Below are 14152 nucleotides of genomic sequence, written 5' to 3'. Positions count from 1 at the left end.
CTTCCTCATGTGGCATAAACTTGGATGTATTCTTCAAACAGAGTAAGAGAGCTGTTCCTCCAGATTGGTCAGAAGGCAGTTATCTTACTGTCCCTTTTGGCCAATGCTGCAGCTTTTCTTAAGGCCAAATGACAGAGTATTTATTGAAAAGATGTTGATATTGAGGACCTAACCAGCTTTGCAAACAGAAGATGAAGATGGTGTTTATGATCTATTAGCTGAAACCAACAAAACAAAGAATGTAGTATGTAACTATCATATGACAAGTATTACATTAATTTGCCATCACCAGACAATGACCTGTGTAGTTGACACCACTGTTTCCGTTACTAACATTTACAAGTTTTAATAAATTTCACACATAGCATGTGTCAGATAAAAACCACAGCAAAATGTGAATTGTGTGTTATCCTTGGCTGGAACATTGTGTGTAAGGCACAGAACTGGGACTGAGGCACTGGATTAACTTTCATTCTCTCTTATGTTCACCAAAATAGTTAAAGGCAGATTATTTACTCTCTTTGGACTTGTTTCCTCATTTATGACATAAGAAAAAATATACTAATACTATCAGGAGTGACAGGAGGTTAAACTAATATTGCTAAAGAAGATTGAATTGCAGTATGTAAATACAAAGTATTACTATCATTCCACAAACAGAAAATCTTGTGGTTTACGAAATATTTTTGCGTGCTCCTCTCTCTCACATCCTGCCAAGTAGTACTTTGGGACATTGTGAGATTTCTAAGGTCAAGCTATACTCCCTAGTGAGGAGGAGCTCTATTAAGCATGGGCTGGAAGTTGTGTCATGACCTTGTAAGAGCATTTATAGAAAAAGCCATTCCTAGAACTCCAAAGAATTATATAAAAAATCCTGGTAGCCTAGAAACAATCTACTGATATAAAATAAATTAACAGTCTGATTTTGTAAAACTATTTTTTAATATAGTCATTCAGAGGTAACCCCCCTGCTCAGAAAATCTCTAGAGCTGGGAGACGTATTAAGGAAAAATCTGTCTACGCTTGCTCTGTTTCCTTATAATGCTTATTCCTTGAGTATTTCCCGTGTTGATCTGTATTGAAAAGTGGGATTTTTGAAGCTAAAAGACCAACCAGAGTCCGGAGAGGGATAGCACTGAAATCATATAACAAATTAATTTGGGAAATAATGCATTTTAAAAAAATAATTAGGAAATCATAGGCTTAAAATGAGGAATCTGGAATAGTCAGTAGAAATATTCAGGTAGTTGGTGTATGCTCACAGCATGTCCCCTGTCCAGCTGAGGAGAGGAGTGATAGAGCAGCTTTGGTGGGCACCTGGCATCCAGCCAGGGTCAGCCCACCACTGAATCCAACATTCAGTCAGGTATTCCCTCTCAGCCAGGAAAAGCCTCTCTGAGTTTTCACCTGACTACAGCAGCAGGTTCAGCTCAGGTGGTATGGTCAGAACAACAGGTTTGCTTTAATGCCCTTGTTTATACTGTGGTGATCAATCACAACACTGCCTGGCAGGTAACTCTAAACAGCAATGATCACATGATTTATATACCACTTCTCCCATTTCTTGATCCTCCTTTTTGCCATCTCACCCTTGTACATCCCTTTCTCCATCCCAGCCTCCTTCCAAACAAACATTTACCTGCTTTCCACACACTGGTGCCAGTTTAGCCACATTCCTCATATAAAATGCTTTACGTAGCATAAGTGATATAGTGTCCCAGGTACTGCTGGTCTTGCAGGAGTCTGCCCCTGTGAAGGACCCCAATGCTCCCCTTCAATTGCCTCTGAAGTATTGACATTTTTCACAAACACTTTGAACACCTGTGAAATCCATCAAAGGTCACAGCACTCTGTAACTTTGGTCAGTTTCCCACAGTGCTATCTGTCATGGCCAGCAAGGTCTCATTTCATGGCCGCTAGTTCTCCACATACTGTTCAGTTAACCTCAACTGAAGACCTTGCCAGAGGCCTTATCTGCTGGCAGCTCTAACACGCACTAGGGATAAATGTTGTGGTTTTAATATGAAATATGTATTGAGGTTTGTAACAGGGAGCAATGATCTTCCTGCGTATCCTATAAACCAGGGCTCCACAAACTCCAGCCCGCGGGCTGGATACAGCCCCCCAGGGACCTCAATCCGGCCCCCGGTATTTACAGAAACCCCCCCCGGGGGGTTGGGAGGGAAACCAAGCAGCCGCAGATGACTGCCTGCCACTTCATCCGCGCGTCGGCCCCCTGGTTAAAAAGTTTGAGGACCCCTGCTATAAATGAATGTCCAGTTTATACTCAACTCCTAAGAACTGTGCAAATCCAGCTCCTTAATTTAATTCAACTAATTTCTACTTTCCCATGCTTAAGGCAGAATTATGAAGAATTAAGAGGTACTTTGTTTCAAAAAGATTAGCTCAAAAGTTTCAGAGGTTCTGCCCCATTCTCCTTTTAATATCAAAATGGAATGACACGGGGCTATAAGGATTTCTCTGCTTCAGAGCTGTGGGGGTGAGGGTTTTTTTGGTGTAATTTAATGTGCTCGTATGCAACTGCAAAGGGCACATCTTGCCCCATCCTCTTCTGCCACAGTGTTTCTGTGGTTATTCTTCTAATTTGATGATCTCTATCGGTTTTTATTAAATACAAGCACTTTTCTTTGCTAGATCACAGATAAAAACATTAAAATATTTCCAATAAAAAGATATGATGAGCACAGTTTTATTTACTGAAGAAAAGGGATGGGAAGAAGACTGAAAGGCACAGAAAACATCATCACATATATGTTACTTTCTTAGAAAACTCAGCTAAAAATAACATATTGTCATTGCAGGTGCCTTTCCCTCTTGTTTCTATATCACTATTTTTTAAATCAAGTGTCCTGTTATCCAAACTACTGCTGACATGCTATCCACATTTTCTTGTAGCCAGAACTGGGACTGAATGAATCATTCCTATGACTCATCATAACTCTTTTTGCACACCATTTTATAATGTGCTGAATGTCTTAACATAAAAAGTGGAGTAGTCTCACTGTTCTGATAGCATCTTTTGCTAAAGATTCAAGTTACTTTTTCAAATTACTTTAACTTACTTTCCTGGATTTAGCTTCATTGGCAGTGCAAACAACAGCAATTAAATGTAAAAGCCCATCTTTCAATCTTCACAGTTAGCCCCTATCAAAAAGACACAGTCCCCATACACAGAGTGATCTCCTACTAAAAAACGTCAAGAGTTCATCAGTTTTGGTTTTTGTTTGTTGTTGTTTTTTTTTTTTAACACAGTTCTAAATTAATGCCTGGATTAAGCACACTGTTCTATACCCACACAGAGCAGCACCTCTCAGCACAGTTATCCAAGACACATGAGCTACTAGAACCACTGCAATGCCTCCAGCCCAACACATGGAAGTCATACACCAGCTACCCTTTCCTGATAAACGACTATACAGTGCACCTGGGAGCCTTACTAATAGTGGGATTTTTATTCTGGTATCCTGCAGATATTCAGGAAAGCAAAAGATAAAATAAAGCACCTTGAATCACATGGATAACTATAGAAGATCTACTCAGATCAAGAATCCAGGCCCCAGATCTCATATTTTCCCCATGGTTTCATGTGGAGCATTATTATCACACTCAGCTACTTACTCAGAAGGACATTTAACAGGAATTCCCCTCCAGAGAGATTGCTCATGACAACGTGTGAGATACAAGATATTTGATGACTGGTGAAGAGGATTAATCTGTGTGGGGTGTACAGTATGAGAAAAAGGAAGTGTTTGGGAGGAAACCTGAGGAAATCATGAGATGGTAGGAGGTGGTAGAATGAGCCAGTTTTTTTGCTCAGTGCACAAATTACTAGAGCCAGTCACAAGAAAAGGGTTTGCTTAGGTAAGCAAACACTCCAAAGTATTCAATGACTGTTTGCAGTAGCTTCTTACTACAAAGAAGCCAGAACTGTCCAAGAGCAGTGGGTGGTAACAGACCATGAAGCATGTGCTGGGAGGAAAGGTAACATGGCATGTGCAGTAGGTCCTGTTACAGGCAAGCCACAGTGATTTAAAACACATTAACTTCTGAACAGTGTACTATGGAGACTGCTATTATGATTTTAAACCTTGACAACAACAGTCGTTGTTGTCAGTGTGCAGAGCTAGCCTGCTAACAGCTGAAAGTGTTTTGAGAAATAAAAAGTTGTTCAGTGTATGCTATCCCATGAATACAGTCTTTCTGTGAGATGTCTTACTGAAGACAAAAACCAAAAGTTCATATAAATAAATCTAAACCACAGCAGTAGTATTTCAGAGAGTAATGTTCTTTCTGTGCCTCATTAACATACGAGACAAGAGCATATCGGTGTCAGAGTTTAAGCTAGAAGATGGCAATTAAACTAAAGGTTTGGCAAAAAGTCTTAAACAATTTTGCCAGTCCCATAGAGCCCTGTTTATTGGTAGATCTGCTAAGGGACATTACCAGCTTTGTCCTTTTGACTGCTTTTTCTAAGAGCGTGTCTACAGTGCTAGGTCACCCTTCCAGTGCTCCAAGCCAAACAGCACCTGCATAGGTGTAGCTAGGAATGTGCGGGGTCTAAGCTCCCCAGTTCTGCAGAGAGGCAGAAGAAATTGGAGCTTTCAGCCACAGTAAGAGGGCTAAGGAAATTGCTCAAACTTGATCAGAACTGCCTTAAAGTCATAATGGCATCTCCATTGTTTGCCAACACCACATACTACAGCTCTTACTAGCTGCAATTTGAGTTAAGATAGACAACAAATATTGCAATACATCCACATCAATTAGTTGTCAATGGCTCACATCTCACAATGCCTGTTATAGGTCACAGGTTCTCCCAATTGTCTCAGCTACATCAGGCACCAGTTGTTGTAGTCAGAGTCAAACTCAGCCTCATACAGGGCACCAATTGTTGCAGCACAAACAAACCAGTAAGTTGTAACAAGGCTTTTACCCTCAGTCAGATTCTACTGTCCGTGCTGTTTCTCCTTCCTCCAGATACCAGACCACACTGCTCCTCCTTCATCCAGCCACCTCTCCCACCATCCTCAGGGCTATTTAACTATTTAGCAGGAACGAGCTACACCTGCACATCATCCATGTTAATCAACCCACTGCCTTCGAGGCAAGGCCACAGCTGCATGTTATCAATGCTAATCAACCCACTGCCTTCATTCCTCTACACTCACTCACTATTTGTACTGCATGATGGAACTCTGAACTTCATGAAAGAGCTAACAATTACTGTCATGCCAGCCATAAACGTTACTCTGATGTGATTCATTGTATTCTCATAATAAAATGCTCCGAATGATAATATGTTTGCTGTTTAAATGTTCGCCAAAATGTCCATAGCATCTTAAACAAGCATTTAGATATTATTTTCATTCATTATAAAGTAAAGGAAGTTTTCTTCATAATGATTTTGAGGTTAGAACCTGATCCAGCTAATATAATTGTAGATGTTATTTGTCGATTTTATAAAAAAGTAAGGTGGATTTTGGCTCTGAAATTGTCGAAGATTTTTTGGCAATCTCAGTATGTAATGTCCAGAAAGACAGTTCAAGCTTCCTGGATATTGTTGATGTTAAGCCAAAGATTCACTACACAGCTTAATACCTCTGTTCTATGCAGGTAAATAAATCAGTCTGCTTGAAAAACCAGGCTTTTCATAGCTGGATAGAAGTTGTTTCCCAGGAGCAATGTAGTCATGGATAATATTAATCCAGCTACCTCCTGCTTGGGGGACAGAATAGTTAATTTTGAATTAAGCTTTTTTTCTTCTCTCTATAAGGTGTTATATTGTAACACTGCCCCAGTGCAGGAAATGCACTATGAGTTTCCAAAGACCAAATAGCTAGGTAATTACCTTTAATTCCCATAACTTTCAGAAAAGGTCATGGTTACTTGACACTACAGCTAAATTGAAAGGAACAGTTCAAATGGGTCATTTAGGTAAGCATGTTAAAGGAAGAAAGTGCCCTGATCATTTATTTGAAACTTGCCAATACTATTTCTGCATATTTCTGTCTAGTATTCCAATACATGGGCAGAATTAGTCATAACAATAACACAGCACCACCTCTCTTAGGTTATAGCCAAACAATCTGAAAATGTGCAGTTGATCTGAGTGACATGGATCGCCTTCCAATTAAAGAAATGAAAACATGCAGACTTCAGAGTAATTAAGATCATGTAATTTTTAAACCTCCAGTGCTTTCCAGAGACCTCTTGTTCTCTGGCACCCATCTTGCTTTAGTTGTTTCTCAGGCTTGGTAATGTGCTCAGAGGTTTCTTACACAAACATCTAAGAGCACATAAAAAGTTTCTGTGATGGAATTACAGAGGCCCAAAATGCTTTCTTCTGTGACTAAGTACAGACATGAAGAAAACTCCAGAGAGAGAACACCAGGTGATGCAGAAGTCAGAGAAATTCTGAAGGCAAAGAATCTCTCTCCTATGACTTCGTGGACTGTGCATCCCTGAGGGTAAGGTTTGCTAGATGCTTTTACCTGCCACGTGTCTAATTGTCAGAAATTACTGCCACAATTCACAAGATTAGCTATCTTGACTGCAGGTCCCATGGACTGAAGGAGCAATGTGCCAGCAGTGTGGGGTAAAACTATCAGATTTGATACTGAGCCAATGCATTAGAGATGGGATTGTTGGTAGACATCCCTTTAATTCTGTAAAACCCGCCAGCTGCCAAGAATACCATGACCTGAATGTTTGATATTCCCAACTCCTTAACTGATGTTCCATAGAGAGGATCATGTTGTGTGCTGTACGTTTGAATTTCAGCTTTCCCCACCTAGATATTCAGTTATAAATTTAATATTTCTGTCAAATAGAAATGAGGAGAAAAATTAAATTAGACAAGAGAAAGATAAATGACATCTGAAGGGTAAATGCTTGAGACATCTGAGTTAGCTTGTTTCTTCGATTTACTAAATAAATCAGCTGGTGTTCCTAACCTAAACACTAATTTTACTATGCTTACTCTGTCTTATATTGAGGGATACAGTGATTATTCTGAAATGCCTCCCCTAAACCTCCCTAAAGGTTTAACAAAACTACAGGGAAATAAAACAATGGCAACATGCCAAAGTCCATCACAGTGGGTGCTGTTCTAATTCATCTGATACAGGTCAGCTCAGATCATGCAGTTGGAAAGTTGACATCGATTTAATTAACTGCAGTACACTGTGTTGTTTTAAAAGGAGATATTCTTTCATGTTTTACATATACATTTTATGGCATAACCAAAGCAAAAAATTACAACCACAACATTAGAAAAAAATACAGCAAAACTGACTCACTGAGTAAAAAGCTGCTTCCAGTTTAGTTTGATTCAGGAGAGGTAGAGATGATCTCACTGAAAGCTGACAGAGTCAGACAGTAGCAGTGGTGAAGTGACTGATTTTTGTCTCAAAAAAAAAAAAAAAAATAGAACAAAGCAGAATAAGAGAATCTAAACCCACAAAAATCAGGAGGTGAAAAAAATTAACTCATTAAATCAAAATCTAGGCAGAGAAGTAGCAACATTAATTTGATGCCCAGCTGGACTCAAAACTTGTGTTCTTCACATTTTAACACTGTTCAGCTGATGTGCAGGTGTGAGCCCAGGGCATCTGTTGCCACCTAAGTTAGTGATCCTAGCACTGGAAGAAGTCCCTGAGAGAAGGAGTATACATAAAAGTGCAACCAAACCTCAGCTGTACAACCAAAAAAGTCATCTCAGCCAGGGAAGAGCCCTGTGACCCTCTGACTGGATGGTCTCCTTCAGGATGTGTCCACCATTTCTGTGCTGTAAGTAGGTACTAAGAGAATCATAGAATCATTTATATTGGAAAAGACCTTTAAGATTATCAAGTCCAACCGCACCATGTCCCTAAAGTTCCACATCTGCATGTCTTAATACCTCCATGGATGGTGACTCAACCACCTCCCTAGGAGCCTGTTCCAATGCTTGACCACCCTCTTGGGGAAGAAATTTTTCCTAATATGCAATATAAACCTCCTCTGGTGTAACTTGAGGCCATTTCCTCTTGTCTTATCACTTGTTATTTAGGAGAAGATGCCTACAACCTCCTTTCAAGTAGTTGTAGAGAGCAATGATGTCTCCCCTCAGCCTCCTCCTCTCCAGGCTAAACAACCCCATTTCCCTCAGCCGCTCCTTGTAAGACTTGTGCTCCAGACCCTTCCCCAGCCCTGTTGCCCTCCTCTGGACACGCTCCAGCACCTCTACTTCCTCTTGAAGTGAGAGGCCCAAAACCAAACACAATACTATACTTGAGGTCCAGCCCTACCAGTGTGGAGTACAGGAGGACAACCACTGCCCTAGTCCTGCTGGCCACACTATCTCTGGCACAAGCCAGGATGCTGTTGGCCTTCTTGGCCACCTGGGCACACTGCTGGCTCATGTTCAGCTAGCTGTTGACCAGCACCCCCAGGTCTTTTTCTGCTGGGCAGCTTTCCAGCCGCTCTTCCCCCAGCCTGCAGCATTGCATGTGGGGGTTACTCAGAAAAATGTACTTCTAGAGGATTGCGTGGGGCACAGCAGGGCTCATTAGCTGCCTGCTGATAAACAGGGAAAGCTGCAGGAGTTCTATGAAGTGCCTTTTTCCTCCCCCTCCTCATCTAATTCCTTTCTGCCGTCCCCCAGGAGTAAAAGGAGAGAGAGCAGAAACGAAACCAGAGTTTGCACGTGTTCAATGCTTTTTAGGCTGGGCGCTTACGCTACAGGACACAAGCCATCCATAACCAGGCTCCCCCTGGCTACAGCTGCCACTGTGGAAGCACGCGCTTGGCTGGAAAACAGTGCATCCTCCATGCTCCTGCAAGCTTGGCTTCACGCCTCAGTGCCACAGCCAGCTCCTGCACGCTCTGGCATGCTCTGCATATAGTGTGGCAACCTCTTCCCTCCATGTGGAAGCCTTTGGATGTAACCTAACAATTCTGCAGTCAGCATATGACAGTGGCACTGCTGTATGGCACTGGGACAGACTGACTGCCAGCCGCAGTGTATGCAGACCATGACTCACACCCACAGAGCAAGAACAAGGGGTTTGGCACGTACCTGTAGGGGCAGAAATAAACTTGTGCTTTAATACAGAAGTATAAAAAAGGACAATAAAATTTCTGCAACAGAATCCACATGCAGGTCAAAATAAAATGAATGGATTCAAACCACGATTCAAACAAAAACTGTGGCTGGTTCAAACCAACAATTTATGTTAAAAATGAGATCCTTCCCCAAACTTTCACTGGTTCTAGTTCTATATTCTTCAGTTCTGTGAGAATCTGGGGGATATTTTGCTGTGGGATCCCCTTTTTGTCTGAAAATGTAAGTGAGCTAGCCTCAGGCTCAGACTTTTTCAACACCTGCAAAATGATGTGTCCTTTTGCTGTTCCCGCTATAAAATAAAAATCAGGAATTGTTATTCCCAGTGTCCCTGGGGCTCACTCATTCGTAATTAGGGAGAACAAAGAGATATAAGATGCATACTTATAGTATTTAGTGTTTTCTACCAAGAAAGTCCTGAAATCAAATAATTTGAAACCAAAAAGAAAATTGTGGCATGGCTTAGAGTACCTTTCTCTCATCTATTTTCCTGAATATCTTTGGCTTTGTTAGAACTTGCTTGATCTCCTGGTATAAGGTTTCATAATTTTAAAATATAGGAAGTATCCAAACAAACATGTATAGCAGAAGAAAAAGAAATTCATACTAAAACTAACACCACACCTTCAAAAAAAACCTGTTTTTCTAATGAAAAAAATCCCAAAAATCTAAACACACAAAGATCTGTTGGAAATATTTATCAGGGCCCATTGGATTTTTTAAGTCAACATTAACACTGTTCAATACTAATAAGATGGGAAACAAAGCATCAGAAATGGATAAAATCATGAACTTGATTTTGGTCTCAAACATAAAACTTCAAGCCCAGTCTTTTTTAAATTGACAGGGCTTGAATTTTTATGTTTGAGGTCAAAATCAAGTTCATGATTTTATCCATTTCTCATGCTTTGTTTTGACAAAAACAAATTGACAGAGATTTACCCTAGATTTATACCATTTTAATGGATCTTTAAGGACTGATGATTACTGCAGCTAATTACTCAGACTGGAACAATCAGGATGCACTACATTCGGCAGCATGAAGCAGTCCAGCCTTGGCTTGGCTAGAGACTGGGCTCAAGAGTGGAGGAAACATAAACAGAGACCATTCAGACTTAAATTATTTTGCAGTCTAACTTTCTACTTGTTCTCATTGAAGAGAAGCCATTTTAAGCAAATGAGGAGGAACAAGTGTCAGAATGAATTTTTGGGAGGCATAACAGATACATGCAACAAAATGGAGTTTTGTCCAAAGAATTACTTTGTTGTCAGATTGGAAATGTTTTTATTGTCTCCATGAAAAACCCCAGAGTTGTTTTATACCTTGTAAAAGTTTAGAGACTGCCAGAATGACAGATTTCACAGCAGTCAAATTTCAAAAGCTATAGAAATAATGTTTAAGAAATAAGTTTAAGCCTACCTATCAGTTTTGAGATAAACAAATAACCGAACATGTACAGTTCATGCTGCCTACGCGTATAACATTTGAGAAAGCATTTTTATCAGATAGTGATGCTTTGGAAAAAAAGGAGCTGATAAGACAAAATGGATGAGATTTATTTGTTCAAGAGGTGCAAAGACTTCAGAGGGCGAAACAGCCTGACAAGCCAAACTGTAATTCTCTGTTGCTTTGCAGACATGAAATAAAACAGATGACTCCTGCCACCACATGGGATGCAGAAAAATCATCATGGAGCATCAGCTGCTCCATTCCCTGACTCTGGGCACAGGATCCTGTTCAAGACTTCACTTTGAGGTTGTTGTCCAGCTGGTAGATAGGAACTCAGAAACAGCAGTAACAAGATTCAAATTTTTAGGAGCTGGGAAGTCATTAGGGGCGTTTATTGGAGACATTTAGTGGAGATGTAGCGGAAAGAGTCTATAAAGGCAGGCTTGTACCTCTGACTTCAGTGTGAGATCAGACTTCTAGAGAAGCTGGGAAACAGCCCTGATCCCTCAAAACTGCAAGAAGTTGGCAGTGTTTCATTTCTGATACAGAAGGAAAATGAGATTTCAAAGAAATAACTTAAAAGTTCCATTTCCCTAAAAACATGGATTCAGGATACCTAGTTGTATTTAGATCCTTATTCTCCATGATTTGGAGTTTTGCTCCCATAGCTAAATCAAGCCACCTGGCTGTAAGAAAGCTTGAAATTCTATTATGCATTAACTTCTCATTTCTTTCTAACTTATTCTGAGCAAGAAAAATCCCCAACCAAAACCAGTATTTTAGCTCAATTATTTCTCAAAAATATTTCAGACTTAATGAAAGATCTTTTTCAAATGTAAATAAAAGGAGCATTTGAACCTTTTTGTGCTATCCTTAGTGTTCTAGTAAAATATTACTCTCCTTACCACACAGAATTTAATATCCAAAGCTCAACTGAAGCTTTGCACAATCTCTATATATAACAGAAAACACAAAACACGAGAGCGTGGTACAAGAGGCTTAATCAGAAATTTTTTTTCTCCTACTTTCCATAAAACGAGTAATTTGTCCCATTGCTCACTTTTCTGTGAATCCAAAGGCTCATGTGAGAAATTTAAGAAATCACAGGAAACTGTTACGTGACAACCCAGGTATTAGGAAGGTGTTAGGTCTGAACAGTTTCCAAGTAATTTAGTTCTTTGCAAGAAAATAGTCTAATGCTTTTGCCAATGAAAGAGTTTGCCATGATTGCATTTTGTTTCCAAAAAAAAAAAAAAAAAAAAAAAAAAAAAAAAGCAGGCTCCCAGTTAGTTATTACTATTCTCTTATTTGAATAACAGGATCATATATGATCACCAAACATATTGATTAGGTATTACTCATAATTAATACATTCAAAGTCATCCAAATCAGTAGCAAACTGAAAGGTTGAATTTGTATTGGCATTTCTGATTAATATTAGCAATCATAGCCAAAGACAAGGTTTTGCTAACTCTTTGAGTAGGGGGGAGAAACAGCATTGTCATCTTCTCTGGTCTCTTCTTTCTTTGGTAAAGCTGGATGTGCATGTTACAAAAGAAAGGGGATGCTTTGACTGCAAAGACAGGAGGCAGCAGCAGGGTAGCAGCGGGAGAGCTGTCCTTACCCAGGGGCAGAGGCAGGGGCAGGCACTGCCCTGCTGTGGGGATTCACACCCCGGCTGCTCAGAGGGCTGATTAATCAAAAGGCAGACAAAGAACAAAGGAGTCCTGAGCCATGACTACCTTGCATTAAGGTATTTGCTGGTCAAAGAGCACTTGCACCCCAGCACTAACACGTCACACAGTTCGTCTATCCCACCCCAGTCGTCGGCACCCTTTCCCTAGAAAAGTACTCTGACAAACCGCTGCTTTTGCTGGTACAACTTAACCTATAGAAAGGAAAATCTATCTTTTAACATGTGATACAGCATTCAGTAATTCTGAATCCTCCCACACTGTGGGAAAGTTCAAAGAGCAGCTCTGATCACTACAATGTTGAATTTCTAAGAAACCTATAACAGAATTAAGGGAAATAAATATGAATTACAGTATTTAAAGAAAAAGAATGAGAAGAAAATATCTACAGGGCTTTTTTTGGAGCATTTGGATAGAGGCGATCTGAGAAGAGGATGATAAAGGAAGCAGCAAAATCTGTAACTAGGGACAGAGTTTAACAGTTTCCTTTTAAAATACTTTCAGATTTCAGCTACAGCTTACAAGAGATTTAAGGATTGGAGTGAAATCACTGAGCTCCAGCTGACTTCATTAGAGCTGTTCATGTGAGGAAAGTGAGCAGGATTTGGCCATAAAACAAAAAGGCCTTTGGCCTTGTTTTCATTGCCAAATATTTCCTAATTGATACTGCATGTAAACTTTGCCCTCTGCTAATACACTAAATAATCAATGCTATCCAAGCCCACGATTCGTTTTCTGCCTAAGACATGATTTTATTTGCTACAGGGATGATGAGGGAGCAGGAAGGGGTTGTGCTGTTGGACTGCTGCTTCCTCACGCAGTGCCACGTTTGTATTATTCCATGCTTGCTAATGGAGAGGTCATAGCCCTCTTAGCTGTAGGCCCCTGGTAAATCCCCACCCAGATATAATCCCCTGCACCTTGAAGAAGATGAGATTCCTCTGCTTTCTCTAAACACTGCATTATATCCCTGCAACTACCAGCCAGCTTTGAAGACAGACTGATTATCCAAATCCTTATAAATTATATGTGACTTTTGGAAAGCTACCTAATTAGGGAGAATGTACTCCAGGGCTTGGAAACTTATGATGTCCTGAAGAAAAAAGGGGAACACTTTGGGCATCTCAGCTAATTTTGGTAAATTGTAATATAAACTCCAAGACAGGATTGTGATTTACTGGGTATCTTGCTCAACTTTTTTGATGAATACTGTTGCTTTGCAGCATTAAAAGCTTACTAAAAAAACATGTTCAACTCCACTGCATAATGGAAGAGTTTTTTCAATATGCAAAACCAATGACTTAAGGTTAGTCTCTAAAGTCAGATTCTGTTTCCCAACAGTTGCCTATTCTCTGATGGTATTCCTATATGTTATGATACCAGATGTATGAATAAAAGGTACCTTAATCTTACATTCACACCTCAGGCACTATCTATACCATCTCTCAGTTGCACAGTCTTTGGTGGTCATCCTTGAAGCTGAGTCTATCAAACTTTTTGTGTCTAGGAAGCAGTGAAATTACTGAAGAAACTTACCATAGCAGGTACTGATGATATCTAATGACTCATGAAAACAGAAGTTCTTTCTGTTAAGATTTTCCTCACTTGTCTTCCACTATTATTGACTAATTGTGTAATATTTACATTGGTTTCATAGATTGATTCAAAATTTAAGGAATTATAATATCAGAAAGAGTTACCTTTAAATTCAACACAATCTTTTATCAAAAAGAAGCAATGGCACTCTTAAAACATCTTTAAATTAATTTTTGTTTGAAGTGAGGAAGATCTTCAAATACCACAAATCATGCAATGTCATTGAAAGATGCCCAGATACCAACAATGTTTGTGCATTTTTCTTTTAATAAGCCATCCTTGTAGTCA

The 14152-nt window shown here is 39.8% G+C and overlaps 1 long non-coding RNA gene across 2 annotated transcripts in view; it reads right to left on the bottom strand.

Annotated features, from left to right (window-relative positions):
* Positions 1-14152, bottom strand: part of LOC121090614 — a 54548-nt gene that overhangs the window by 21097 nt on the left and 19299 nt on the right. The gene's annotated exons all lie outside the window — the stretch shown is intronic.

This window comes from Falco naumanni, chromosome 6 (assembly GCF_017639655.2).
Source record: "Falco naumanni isolate bFalNau1 chromosome 6, bFalNau1.pat, whole genome shotgun sequence".
Classification (NCBI taxonomy): Eukaryota; Metazoa; Chordata; class Aves; order Falconiformes; family Falconidae; genus Falco; species Falco naumanni.
The sequence above is the reverse complement of the archived record's forward strand: the minus strand, read 5'-3'. Positions and strand labels throughout refer to the sequence as shown.